At 34.3% G+C, this 15,506-nt stretch overlaps 1 protein-coding gene across 1 annotated transcript in view; it reads left to right on the plus strand.

Annotated features, from left to right (window-relative positions):
* Positions 1-791: 791 nt before the first annotated feature.
* NOVA1 (NOVA alternative splicing regulator 1) overlaps positions 792-15,506 on the plus strand; it is a 139,057-nt gene continuing 124,342 nt past the window's right edge. Inside the window, exon 1 of the mRNA XM_057377240.1 lies at positions 792-958. The gene's annotated coding sequence lies outside the window, so the exon portion shown is untranslated. The remainder of the gene's footprint in view (positions 959-15,506) is intronic.

Below are 15,506 nucleotides of genomic sequence, written 5' to 3' on the forward strand. Positions count from 1 at the left end.
TTTTTGATGGTGTGCTTTAGTGCTAGTGATGGGTAGAGGACTGGCATTGTCTATCTCGTCACCTTTTAAGTGTATTTAAAATAAGTGACTTAGGCTTTTGATCAATTGGGAAAAATTCTTCTTAGTGTCCTTTAATTAATGAGCTTAAAAGAGATCATTGTYGCTTAAGAAGTGCTAAAGGAATACATCGGGATTACTTAGGCAAGTGATTCCATCCATACCATGTTGAGTTGTTTTCTTGGCAGTGGCTGAAATGCTTGGAATAAAACCCCACGTTTTGGGTGGGTTATTTGGTTGCAGAGTAGTCGTTTTTCTCACTTAAGAAGAATGCAAGCTATAGCTAATAGCTGTTCTCATGTGTTTGCTAATGACAAACAAATAGCCCATTAAAATTTACAATTCATTCCTTCTTGGTTTTGTAATTTCTTTTGCAGTATTTCCAAGCAAGGTTGTAGCTGTCACTAACCACGTTTTCATGCTGGGCTTCAGTTATATTTAAGGGGTCTGATAATATCTACTGGCTGTGGCTACCATTAGAAAAAATCTACCTTTGAAATATAATTTTGATATTCTCATTTTTTACTGATTTAAGGAACCTATGTGGATTCCTTAGTTTGGTTAGAATAAATATAGATATTTTAAAATGTCAACGGCATAGTCGAAACATTTCTTGTACAATGACGCAACTGGTTAGATGTAAATGCATGAATTAGTGGAGGAGTTTAAAGATGTAACCATTTGTTTGTTTGTGGGTCTGGGGAGGAGAAATGACAATTTATAAGCCATATTAACCATGCATATCTCAATTTTTCAGAGGATGGCCAGTATTTTCTAAAGGTCCTCATACCTAGTTATGCTGCTGGATCTATAATTGGGAAGGGAGGACAGACAATTGTTCAGTTGCAGAAAGAGACTGGGGCCACCATCAAGCTGTCTAAATCCAAAGATTTTTACCCAGGTAGGTGCAAAAATTAGCCAACTGTTTATTTTGTAAATTTCCAGGCATGGATGTACATGTCGGTATGTTTCATATATTGATGATTAAGCTTCCAGTGCAGCAGGAAGCATCATGTCTCAGAAAAGTATGTTACAAAGTGCAGTAGTGAATATAAATATTCTGTCTGTTTTGATGTATGCAATGGACTGAACTGAACTCTAACGGCTTGAAATAAGTTTAAAGATATTTCCAATGTTTCTGCAAAAGGTTATTTTCAATAACATGGGTTGTTTTATTTTTTATTTAAAAAAAAAAATCTAGCTTAAAGGAACCAGTGTGACAGGTGGCGTAAAAATAATTGTTCGTTTGAAGTTTCCAGGCATTGTAATGACAACTAAGCTAGAATGGCTAAAAATGAGAGACTGCCTCTTAAAGAATGGGCCATTTACTTTAAATCCATTATGTACCTTCTTTCTGCTTCACTGCTTTGTTCATTGGCTCTGGAGTGAAGTAAAGAGGACAAGTGGTGCTCTTTAGATTTTCTTTATATTTTGTTTATCATGATGGTAGAAGACAATTCTGTTATAAAACTGAAATAAAAAATTAGCATTTTCTATCAGTTGTATTAATGCACAAGGAAAGTTTTAATATTTGGGTAGAACATTAATAAATACCTGAATTAGCATTCCTTCTTTATAAGATTTCTGAAGAGGGAGTAACATCTTACATAATGGTAGACAAGATTTTAGCTTCTGCAGTTGAATAACTGTTGGTTTGTGGTTTGTTTTTTTTTTTTTTAATTAAGATGAACAAAGTAGCATTCTGTAATTGAACCTTGTTCTAGAGGACTTTTTAAAAACTGGTGCAAAATAACATAACTGACACTTTTGTGTTTTGATTTTGTTATTTTGAAGAGTAACTGGTGATTTACAATTGAGTTGACTAGCAGTTGCTTACTTCTGTTGGAAAAATAAGAGCTGCTTTGCATCTGATCTATTTTAACGTGACTGAATTCTACAAAAGAGCAAAGGCAGTTGGTATGGATGTAAACAGAACGCTAACATTGGAGGATTTCACTTTCCTGTCCTCTAACTTTACTGTCAGGCAGAAGTGGGTAACTTTTTATTAACAGAGGTATTGTGGTCTATTTACAAATATGTTGATGTGGAAATTCTAATGCACCTGTGGTATGTCTCCTTAATGAATGTAGTTTATAATATTTAAATGTCAGAGATTGAAGTGATGCATGTAGATTTTTTTTCTTCCTATTGAAAATTACAGCAAATGAACTGGTGCTTGTTGCTTTTGAGGCTTTTTCCTTTTTTACTTTTTTTAGAAAGCTAGGAAAAACATGATCCTTTATTTTGAAAGGTATGTTAGGGTGGAAAAAAATCAATGTAGAATTGTGAAAACTCTTGGAAGAAATAAAAGCATTCTAAAGAGCCTGATTGCAGAATTAATAACATAATCTGGATAAAGAGCTGCAATAGTAAATTAAATTCACTGTCAATAGATGAAAATGAAATAGATTTTCTGCATTATACATGAGGGGTTATCAGATATGCAAGGATGTTACAGAAAATTGGTGTTTATGAAGAATATTCCAAATACCAAATTACGAGCCTTTTCATTTTACTACAGTTTATTTACACTCACTTGGAAAGGACGCTCCAAAGATTAGATCTTTTGTTTAGTGCTCCAGTATAGTTCTTCTATTTTCTGATTAAATCAGAATTACTTTTTTTTTTTTTTTGTGTAGGAAATTGTAAAGATACAGCAGTAGTAGCAGAAGAACCTTTGAAAGATCGCAAGCTGGAATGACACGAGAAAAACATTTGTGACATAAACATATTCTCCCCTAAAATCAGCAGCAATAATATAAATAACTAGGGCAGGGACACTCGAGCATTTTCATAGTAACAGGTGCAAATGAAGTTCCAGTTCGACTTTATATGGTCTGCCTTGAATTTGCAGCCACGTTGTGTCATCTAGAAAGTGAGTGTAAGGAAGTTGTTGACTGATACCTACTAAAGCACGGAACAGGGATGGGAAATGGATTCCAGCGTGGCTGGCTCTTGTTAATATTTTTGTTTGCGTCTGACCACCAGMCCATGGAATTTTCGGAGGTCCTGTCATTCCTTGAGCTGATGGTTTTTGGGTTTCTTCCAGACTCTCTTGCTCATATAACATTAGTGAATACAAACCTGGTGAAAGAGCTAAGATAAAGTTATGGTTTCTTTTTCTTACAAAGTTTTTTAAACAATTACTGTTTTCCTAACGGTTGTTACTATGTCCTTACCTCTGATGCTTATGACTGCAAATATGTTTAATGTATGTTTTCACTGTGGAATGTTCTGTTGCAGAAGCTTCTATGATAATTTTCTGTATTTCCTAAAAGTTTTAAAAGAGTGAGTAAGTTCCTGTTTGGAAAGGAGGAAGGTGCTTGCAATACAGAAGTTACGAGTAGTTCCTATGATCTAATAGTGTTTTTTTCTTTTCCCTCTGTGATATAGGACTTCAGTATGCAGACTGATTTCTGTTGGGATTATTTTTGTGCGTCAAAAGGTGACATAATTACTGAAGAATTATATGGCAGCTCTAATTACAAGAAATTGAAGGAAAAACAGTTTTGCATTGAACATTTTAGTTTACAAGATAGGAAGCAGTATATAAATACGTTGCTGTCCGCTACAGTTTTATTTTTGAGTACACAATTTATTGTTCTCTTTTCAGGTTACCGACTTTTTCTTGTTGTCTGGACTCCTGCAATTTGACTTTGTATATTGTGCCTAGATTATCCCTGATTCTTTTCTGTTCAGGCTTGTTCCCCAAGATTAGCAGAAATGAAATTCAAATGGCAAAATATGCCCTACTTTTAAACTAAATGATCCTTCTGCATAGAAAGTACAGTATGTATTGGCTACTAGGTTTTGGTTCAAAATCTAAATACAGGTTTAGCCAACTTGATAAAGAAAGTGGCTGTTCTGTGAAGCTGTTATGACATACGGGCTTTTTGAATAATATGAGAAAGATTATTTCTGTTGTATGAAGCTGTCATTGCTTTGTGTTTCTCGTTCTGCATTATGGTGTGCTCGGGACTGAAAACTACTCAGGCCATGTATATTTTTCCCTTGTGAACTCTCTCGTACACTCTCTTTCTTTCTCTCTCGTGCATGCACTCTCTCCCTCTCCCTCCCTCTCTCTGTCTTCCCGCCCCAGTCTCTCACATATGCACACACATGCACAAAATTATGTTACATCACATCATGTTGTTTATCTTGCAACAGGATCTTGCCTGGTCTGAACTTGGTGCTTGAGTGAATTTGAGCTTGGTCGGTGTTTTTCAATTTATTGGGATATGAAGTCATTGGTGTACTTAAATTCGATCATATGAAGAGCAGAGATTAATAAAAGCATAATTAAATGAGGATAAGGTTTTACTACTTTGAGCAGTATATTAGATCTGTTGTTCTAATAGCAAATTTCTAATCAGTGGTGATCTAAATATTTGGAGAATATAAAAGGTGGGAGTTCACTCTCCCATCTCCTGCAGAGAGTGTATGAAGTATTATCCGGCTATTTTGTCCTTTTACCAAAGGACTTGTATTTTTAGATATTTTCTGTTTAAGTATCAGATTTTTTAAAATCATTCATCTGTTATGGGAGATAGTCTAGCTAATCTTTGTGCCAGTGCCCTTCTGAAAAATCTGTTTTTCTGACTCTTAAAAACCTTTCAAAAACATTGAATGTGTAAGTAACACAGTAAGGTACAGGAATTTATAATTAAAAATCTTACAGCATCATAACTCCTATGAACTGCTGGGAAGGAAAAGGTATAATATATCAAGCTTGGCTCACCATTATAATTTCATTTCAAGAATTAGAGTTTACCATGTTAATTTATAACTCTTAACAAAATCTAGTAAGAGAAGAAATGTTTTAAAAATCAACACTTGAAATAATGTTGAAGTGAAAGACTGCTTTTTCAGTTGTGGAGGGAGAAAAAAGAATAATGGAGTTAGAAGTGAGAATAGCTTTAGTTATTAGAAGTCTGTTGTCCTGGTTCCTTGAAGGGGTTTTTCATGCATCAATAAATGCATCTCCTGTTTTTTTCTCCTGAAGTGTTGACATTAGCTAGTTAGAGACTACATAAGTATATATATAAGATTTTCTGATTCTGTTGTAAACATTTACTAGTATGAGTAACTTCAGGGATAATGGGACTGAGGAAATTACTAAATAGTGAGTAGAGATATTTCAGAGGTGGAATCTAGAGCTGTGTAGATTTTTAAAGTAATCACTTCTCTTTGTACTTGTTCAAAAAAAAAAAAAAGAGACCAACCACCAAAAATTCCCAAGTGTTGATTGCCAGCTGTTCAGAGAGATAATTCTCAGTTGGACAGTTGTCTGTTGCCTGGTTACTGAAACAGAATAAAAAAAGTTAGCTTGTTAGCCAGCAGATCTGTAGTATTTTGCATTTAAAAGGAAGCTGAAACTGACTATATAACTCAGTAGGATCTTGAGATTGTTACGTACTGACTTGTCCAGTGTACTCTCACTTATCAGCTTCTCATTTGGTAGGCTTAGAGAAATTTTGAGGAGAGGTTTAAGTAGAAATTTGGAACAGATTTTTTTTCTACCTGTAGGAACTTATTCATGTTAATGAATGAATTAACTTTGACATAGTAAATGGCTTTGGTTTGCAAGAAGGTGCTGTGTCTTTGTCTTGTATAGAAGGGTTTATAACAACTTCTGACAGATTTGGAATGGGTAGTCTAATAAATGACACAGACTAACAACTAACTTTGTTGTCAAAATAAAGAATAGAGTGAGGACAGCTGTTATGGCATGGAAATGCTGTATTTTAACTTTTCAACATTTTCATTGTGATTGCTTTTACCTAGGYTAGAAAGTTTATGTAGATTAAGGTGCTTCTATAAATAGCATTGTTTTTTGGATAAAGTCAGGATTTCTGTAAAGCAACTATTAATTAAAAAAAAAAAGTTTTTCCCTTTCATGAAGTTTAAAATTTCCATACAATAGTTCAATAATTTTTTGTAGATAGATACAAGTTGTAATGGATCCTTGATTCAGAATAGGTGTTGGAGTTAATAGTTGAAGAATATAAAGAGGTAATGTCTGGATTTCTTGGTTTATTCTTCTGCTTTGTGCAGTAAACAAAATATATTTGCTTTTCTTAGTGGATGCAACCTGTAACAAGCAATACCTTTTTCAAATACTCTTTGATCTTGCTTGTTTTTTAATTAATTTCATTAGCCTAAATATTGTCCTCAGTAGTTGACCAGAGAATTTATTTCCTCAGTGATCAGTAGCTTTTTTGGCCAGGGAAGCAAACCTTAGATTTAGTGAATTTGTCAGAGTCGCCTCTAGAAATGGAGCATGGAGTGTTTGGGGAAGAGGGCTTGCTCCTGATTGCCATCACATTTCTGTTTTTGAACACAGCTCTCACATAAAGTTAAGCAACAGCTATAAGGATTTKTGTCAAACGCCTCGAGTCTCATTGTTGCATCTTGCAGCAGTGCAGTCGGCTTTCCAGTCCACCTCGGAGTTTAGTCTGTTTGTTAACATTGGTCAGTAGGCCAGTGGGAGTCAGTGCCTTGGTGAGGAGTGTGGTCGCTGTCAGTGGTCGGGTGTTGGAATGCTGCAGGTAATTGGGCTGCACTGGCGAGAGCCGTGGCCGTGTGCGTCTCACGTTGCACTGCAGCTGCTGTTGATCTTAATTAATCTGACCCTCAGAGGCTGCAGTGTCAGGGAATAAAACGCAATACATATTAGAAATTGGAAGGCTGCTTTTCTCACTCTCATTGATGGCCATGTTTCTAGGTAGGCCTTTTGGTTTTTCTAACTGGGTTTGTTTGATACTAGCATAAAATTCTTAATATACTCCAATCTAAAACTGTAATAAGTTTTTCCTGTTTATCAAATCTATCTGTTGAGTAATAAAGCTGATGAACGTGTTTTTGAAATTTCATGCTTATAGTGGACTTAGCAAAAATATTTGTGCTGATTCTGACAACAATTGTCTGTAAATGAAAAGAATTATACTGTGTCTGGTATGAATTTCTGCTGTAGTGTAGTGTGTTCTGTAGTGAGGATTGCTTGGTGCTTGTTTTATTTAGCCCAGTCTTGTGTTTCTTTTAATGATTTCTAGTAGCATGGAAACATGGAGAATTGGAATTTGGTATTTGGCAAGTGGAATCAATTAGTGTGCTGTGCCTGTGCAAGGTTATTAATTTACTGTAGATCTATGACTGTCTTTATTTTGACTGCATGACATGGCTTTAGGAAAATATCAGGTTCCTTACATTCACCCTGGTGTTCAGGGCCATTTTTCATCCCCCAAAGGAAATATCAAACTGTACTTTAACAAGAGATCTTGTAAGTGTTACAGTACAGATTTGTGTAGCTCTATTCCATCCTATTTTGTTTTTATTTCAGAGGCTTCTGTATCCTGTGATTATTCATAGCATTATAAAGATCAACTATCTTGTTGTATTTTAATTAAAAATAGAGAAAGGATTGTCAGAATACTCTTTAAATATTCCCTAAATTTGATAGACACATAAAATATTTTACTACATAAAATTTGCAAGTATCTAAGTTCCTATCCTCCCATATGAACTTGTTTTCACTTTACATATTGTTAATTCACTATGGCTGAATCTTACTAGGGTTTACTTATTATTAGGTGTGCTGTTCTTGATAATAGCCAAGCATTGCAATTCCTTTGCAAGACTTAACTGATCTGTTTGAAATGTCAGTTTAAGGCAGTCTTGGGAGACACATCTATTGAAGTCAGGTCCCAATTGTACAATGCTAGCATGCTTTTGTAGCCTTTGAGTGTGAATTTATCACTCTTTGCTTGAGCTTGCTATTGTTCCTGACTTCTGAATTGCAGTAAAATTTGTGTAAGGTTGAAGTGTTCTGCATATTTGATAGGCAAAATTAAGTCTCTTTTGTGAACGGTTTGAGAACATAGGCTGATGTAGGTGATGTAAATAACTAGCAGTGTGACCAGATAGCACTTGAAAGGACGGTGTATTAGGGACCAGTTTATAGTTAAACATTTGTGGTATGATTGACCTGGGGTCAGATGCCTTGTGAGAGATACTTTTGTCAACATATGTATATGAAAGCAAATGTGTAACATTAGCATTTGTTGGCTACAAAGAAGYATGAATCTCGGACAAAATTTCATATTTACCTGATCTTGTAGGTTTTGAATTTGAAAAGACTCAACATCTGTTTTTCATCGTTGATCTCTCACTGCATCCTGCAGGGCCTGTCATCTCAGCATTGACAGGATCAGATGAAAAATACAATCGATGTGTTGACATTTTTTTGAGAATCACTCAGGTAAGATTACTTGTTATACAGAACTACAGTGAAATTCATGGCTGCTGCTAATGTTTCACCAGTTGGAGCCTTTGCATTCTCAATCATTAATTAAATTAGATACTGAGGTTCTCTGCATGTTCCCTTGTTTCTATTTTAAAAGCACTTTTTGTGCCTTGCTCAGTGCCATTTAACTCTCTTGTAATTTCCCACATAAAGAGCTTCACACATTTGTACTATTTTCCCCCACTTGATAGAGTGACACCTGTTTGCTTGAATCAAGAACCATAGTGCACACCTCCAAAGCTCTTGGAAGATTTGTATGTGTGTTTTTATTCTCAAGTAGTGACTTTAGTCGTATTTAGATTCTTCATTGGCAACATGGGGAAGAAAATTCTCTGTAGAGAACCGGATAATCAGGTGCAGCAGCAATTTATCATCTTCTTAGGGTGTTCTAAATTTTGATTTTCAAATTGCACATGAAAAATCACAAATATTTAACTGAATATACAATGGTTGAGTCGTTCCTTTTATAACATGAGTTATTGAAAATGTTTATATTAGGTCATGCACTGGAAAAGTAGGAAATGGCATGTGTCCATTCAGTTGGCTTTGTAGAGCATCCAGTGTACTTAAGAAATTAAAACTATTATCAGAATGTATTCCATAAGAATAGGGCTGTGAAATGTCATGGCTCTGAGGGAAGCTGGGGGGAAAGACCATTTGGGCCATATGCCAATGTTGGAGCTTGATCTAGCAGTGGTTTACTTTTTGTCCCCATCAGTAATCTGGTGTTAGGAAATGCCAGTGCAGGTAGGGTAGGATATAGTACAAGTAGTAGCAGCAGCAGCAATTCAGGTGTTGCCTCAGATACTGTTTTGGCAACAATATTGAGCTGGAGTTATAGAATATTTATGTTTCATTGTAATCTGGCAGTCTACCAACCATTTTCCTGAGGAACACCCCCCCAAAAAAAAAAAACCAAAACCAAAAAACACTTAAGGGGAATAGGTGGCTTTTAGTGCAGTTTTGACCTGGATTTGAAGAAAACTTCTGTGGAACAAGAGAGGGTCTTCCGGCATTCTGTCTGTGCTGATTTTTCAAAGGTCTGCAATGAAAAGCTGCTACTGGATGCCTTAAAGCTTTAAAAAAATGATTTGTTGCAAGTGTTAGATCTAGAACATGTATGGGGTTTGTTTTCTGCCTTGCATGTGTGTGCACACTTCATTCTTTGTATGTCTTCTACTTACATTATTAGGTGAACACTTGGCGACTGTCAGTCTGAACTAAAATTTGTGTTTCCCAGGGACTCCTTATAACCCTATAACTATATAATTTCCTAACTTCTGATTCTTTTACTGTGCACTGCAGCACACCGAWGTCTGCCACTTTTTGTTGAGATTAGTCGTCATCAAACGGCATATAATTTCCAGCATAGCAAAATGCTAAAAAAAACCCAAAAACTGTTAGCTTTACAACATTCTTTTTTAGGGATATATGGTTTTGTGGTTTTATTTATGCTGCTGATGCCAAGTGCTCATCTAGTATTTGCACTACTTTTGACATTAATAAAAGATGTACCTTATAATTTTACAAGATTTGTAAGTTCTCTATGGATCTACATCTGTGACTAGCTGTTCTAGTAAGTGCCAACACGATATATTACAAATTAGTCATGAATAATTTTTTAATTTTTTTTTTAATTTATTGATTCATAGCTAGAAAGATGATTCTTTCCCCAAATAGCTAGAATTTGGAAGGAAGAAATGATTCCTCAGATTTTAAAGCAGAATGTTAAAAAAATATTGGAATATATGTAGAAATCTATGTGTAATTCTAGTCTCAGGACTTTAGTCTTGCATACTCTTGATGGTAGAGAATCAATTAAATGGACAGCTATATTTGTCCCATTAGGTTTCCTGTGCCTTTGGAAAACAAACCCCCGTCAGTTTATGCAAATGTTTTACACCCTCTAATCTGGGAGACATAGAATGGGTACTGGTTACAAAGTCAGTGTTTGAATTAAACAAGGTATTTATAGCTAGTTTATTTTTATTTGAGGTTTTTAATTTTTTTTTATTTGGTGATTAGTAACAAGAAGATTCTGTCTTTTCTGTGTTATCATTTTTAACGGTTCTTTTGTTTGACAGCACTTACTAGTTGAAAGAACATTAGTTGAGATGTTCAGAAGTAGTTCAGTTCTGTCCTTCACACTTTATTGGCTTAGCTTTCTGATTTCGTTGGTGCAGACATAAGGACACAAATAATCATCCATAATTGTAAAGTACCTTGACATTTCCATTTTCCAACACACATGAATATGCTCAGAATGAGGAAAAATAAACTTCTCTTTGTTTATTCACTTTGTCCTCTTTTCAATGGAATCGTATCTTGTGCAAAGGACTACCATGCTTTCCATGTTGACTAGTCCAGGAACTCGTGAAGTTTCATCTTGTGCAAAATTCTTTCTGTTTTCTTTCATAAAGAAGTCTGCTTGTAAATTTTGACAGCGCTCTATTGGTTTTCTGAAGATTTTTGTTGTTTATTGTAAAGAATTTTGTCTTTTACTAGGCTGGCTAGTTCTGATTTGGATGACTTGTTTCTCCCAGTACAAAATTTCAGAAGTGATTACAACAATTTGCTAAGGGTTGTAGTATTTCACTTGCATGTATGACTTGATGAAATCTTCCTTAAAAATATGCATATAGTTAAATGGCCTCCTAAGATAGTGAAAGGATTTTATTTCACAGTGCAGTATTAATTCATAGGAGTTCAGAATGAGTGATCTTAATGCTCTTGGTACTTGTAAGCATGCATGTATCTTAATTTGGATACTTTCTCCCTGTTAAGGATTCTAACGGAGCATACAGGAGATTTGGTGTAAATTAGTATATATTTGTAGGACTGGTTTGTGTTATAAGGTTTTCATATTGCAATGTATGCTTACTTGGGAGGTGCAGATTAGCTGCTGGTGACCATCTGATACTCAAGTCACATGTGCTTAAAACTAGAAGGATTTCAGGATCTAATAAAAATTTTGTATTTTTAGGATGACCTACTTCAGTAGGTCTGGAAAGAGGTGTGATGTTGCAATGCTGATTTAGAGGAAATAGTGCTGTTAATAATGATGTGCTGAATTGGCACACCAAGGGATGCTGATGGCATTCTTTGTGAAGTGATGCCTGTTCAAAGAGAAACAGGCGTATCCATAGGTATTCTGGAATCCTCATAGGTAAGTGTCTATGTAATGGGAAAGACCAGCCTACCTGGAAAAACTGAGAAGACTTTATCACTCCATATTGAGTAAATTTTAAAATTTGACTCTGCTTTAAGAAGATTTTGTTATGTTAATCCCTGTAGAGTGCAGTAGTTTTCACATAGTGTTTACATGCTGGATTCTAAGGGGATTATAATTTTCCCCCATTTGTTTCTCCTTTGCACAAAGGCAAAATGTGGTTTTCATATTGGATGCCTGCATAGATGTTTCTCATAGAAGTAACTCACATTGCCTGCTTCAGAGTATGGGACATCCCCCAGTGTTCTTCCTCTTCCATTAGGGAAACTGAAGGATCTTGTTGGATAGGCCATCTTAGAGTGCTGATGATAGTTAAAAATACATATATAATTTAAAAAAATCACTCTGTGCCTGTTGCTTATTTGGAGGGAAAAGCCGGTGGTTCTGTCTGAGCAAGTACTTAATTTCAGTTTCTAGTCTTTGAGTTATTAGAGCTTCAAGTTTTCTCACTACAAATATTTTGAATTCTGAATCTCAGTAATCGTTCAGCAAGTCTAAGTGCTGAAAAGCTAATAGTTTATTTCATAAGTAGTTTAACATGAATCTTTCTTGCTTCTGCTTTTATAGTTGCTCTTCAGAATAGGAATTCTGCCATTAAATTCATCACTGATGAATTCAGATAAGTAGAACTTCCAGTCTTTAGGTAGGGTGAAGATGTTCGAATGCAATCAAAACTAGATTGTTTCCCATTCTTTGTTTTGCTTGAGGTCAAATATTCTCCTAGAGGTGGCCATCTCTCCAGTTCTCCAGGTACAGTTCTTCAAACTTTCCAGTGCTGATATTCTATTACCTTAAGCAGAAAGAAATAAAAAATTTTTTGTCTCTTAAGCTGCCTCCCACAAGAGTCAGTGGAGGCACTTGTACAAAGGCAGTAATAACAGCAGAAGTTTCTCTATACAAACATTAAATTCAGGTAAGTACTGAATTTATGCAAGGTCGAATTCACCTCCAGTCTACATAGTCCTGAAGTAGTGTGCTTAAACAGAGCTAGAGTATTAGTAGTGCATATTAAAAAAAATATGGTCCTAGTTTAGGTCTTTTGGTAAAAGACTTTAGTCTTTCCAGGGGTTTTTCTAGCAGAATAATATTTTTTTTATTTTGGTTTTTTCTTCTGGTACTCATTTGTGGTAGTTAAGATTTACTGCTGCCTTTTCCCCCGAGAGGGGTTGTATTCTCACCATTTTCTAGCCCTACAAACAATTGTGATTGAACTTTTCTCATGTTCATGTAGAGGTGTTCAAATCTGGATTTGGAGATGTCTTTCCTCCTACATTCAATTTTATTGTAGTCAAATACATGATGGACACAGGAATAATGTCTATGCTCTGGTGAGGATAATGTAGGATGCCTTTTCAGTTATAAATAGATATGTAGATATTTATCAAAAATACGTATATTATACAGATTACCATTATTCGCTTGCCAAATATACATGTTCTCCTGTTTTGGGGTGAGAGCTTTGTAGTATTTTCTTTTAATTCATGGTTCCTTTGCAAGAAAAACTGGATTGTTTTAAAACTTCCTTTTAAATGTTAATGCAGATATGTAATCCTTTACTAATGCCAAAGGCAGAAGTAGTGATAAAAACCTAGAGTATATAATCAATAATTTCTTGGAATTGTCTTATTTTTTGCTTAAAAGTAGGTTGATTTTCTGATCCTTATGTGTAAATAGGTTCTGATCTATGTGAACTGGATCTTTATGTGTGGACTGGCTTTTTAATGCATTTGTAAATCTGTTCTTCCATATAGGAAKAATACGGGCTTTGTTAATGTATGCCAGTCTTGCTAAAAGGTCCATTTTAAAAGAGAAGTGCTAGATTTAATCCAGAATCAGTTGCAAATCCTCTTCAAACTAAATATTTTCTAAAATCTTCCATTTGCAAATAATTGCTCTTGCTACAAGCACTATTTTTTTTGTCTTTTGTTTTCATGTACTTGTTTGATTTTAGTTTTGAAAGGTATAAATCAAAATTTATGAAGAAATATGGAACTGACTGAATTATCAAAAATTATCTAAACATTTAGTGGGAAGGATTCTGTAAAGTTTTAATGTGAAATGTTAAACAGCACAGGGAAGATTTCTAAAAATAAATTTTATAGATATATCTGCATTTTGGCTTAAAAACAGTAATCATGAAGTCAAATTGTCCTATTTTTGTTTATTATTACATAAAATGTTTTGACTCATCTTTTGGAAGGGTTGATTGGACTTTTTATTGGGGAGAGACTTGAATTATGTGTGGAAGAAATCAAATGGATTCACCTTTCTGCTTTTCATTAAGAAAATTTTAAATACTTTTGGGTTTTCCTATATTCTGGATATACAGTTGTTTGCACAAGTCTTTATTATATTGAAAATATTTGTTTATTGAAAATAAAAAAATCTAAAATATATTTTGGTTTGATGTTCAGATAGTAATGCCTTTCAAATTATTTCAGAAAAATAAACATTGTTTTTGCATGTATTGAAATTTGAGCATAAGACAAACCTTTTGTAAAGGTAATTGAGGATTCAAGCACTTGATGCTCATTTAAAACTGGAAGAAAATGGGGAGGCACTTTTTAATTAAATTCTTGTATGTATAATTACCCTCATATTTATAATGTAATCTGTGGGGTTTTTTTAGTGTAAGATAGTATGTTCAAATGTAAATTGGTATTATTTTCTTTCTGTGAAATAAATTATCAAATACACCAACTACAAGCTGCAAGAACTAAGGGAGGCAGTGGAAAATCCATTTGATGACTGAGTGGCATGTCTTTATATTTTACCCTTGGACAAGAAACAAAAGTATTTGAAATGGCTGGTACATAGTTATTCATCTACTTAGGTGTTAGCTGTTAGCACATTTTGATTTTTATTTTCTAAAAATACATTGTCCTGTTTGAGTTGGAAAAGGAGAGATTAAGATTATATAACATTTCATGGTAATTATGTGTGAGCTCTTTGCTTATTTACGCAAAGAAACATTAAAAAAAAAACCCTCTGAACAGCTGAAGTGACATGAAGCACCAGCTGGGGAATCTGAAATCAAATATTTTAGGGCATGATTTGTGCTAAACTGCAATTAGAATGTATAATTCTGAGCTAGCAATTGTTCTGAGTGAGGTCAAATTGCACATAAAGAAGGAACACAAGTGATGTCTGTCTTGACTGCAACATGTCTTTACACGTGCTATTTCACAGTATTTTTTATTTGCATGCAAAACTGGGAGAATGACTAACTTGATTGTTTTGTTTGTTTATTGTCAGTTAGGACTTTGTGTGTCAATAGGTGAATTAAAGACTTGAAAAAAAAAAAGAAAAGAAATTGAAAATATCATTTTTTGAGAAACATGTATTTATTAAAATTAATTTTGTGCCCAAATGTTTTAACAATAGAAAAAATTAAAAACATTTCTAAAACATCAGAGACTGGTTCCAATGTATTTTTGATTGACCTACTGGTATTGTAAAAAGATAGCATTTTCTGTTTTCAGATAAAACTGCATTTTGACACATTGTTTAAAAACTAGAACAGCTCTGCATATGAAAACACAAACTGTGATAATTAGATAGTATGCCATATGTGGTAGTTTAAGTTGGCATATATCTCAAATGGCATGTTTAATGTACTGTATTACTGGAATCAGTAATTTTACAGCTGAGAGCTGTTAATTCTGTTATACTCATCCCCTGTCATGAACCTATAGGTAATAACTGCAGACATTTTTCTTTGCAAATGTCTGTTTCTGAAATTAAAACAGTTAGAAGCTGCTGTATTTTTCATAGAATATTTGACTAGTCTATGTTCCTCATAACATTTTAGGTGTTTMTAACTTCCTCAGAATTCTAAGTTTTTTTTTGTTTTTTTTTAATACAGATACATTTGGCATTGAGGGATGATCAGAATTTTTGCTTGGTGAAATATGTGTA

The sequence above is a fragment of the Malurus melanocephalus genome, unplaced genomic scaffold (genome assembly GCF_030028575.1).
Source record: "Malurus melanocephalus ecotype Western Australia unplaced genomic scaffold, MMel_1.1 scaffold_308, whole genome shotgun sequence".
Taxonomy (NCBI): domain Eukaryota; kingdom Metazoa; phylum Chordata; class Aves; order Passeriformes; family Maluridae; genus Malurus; species Malurus melanocephalus.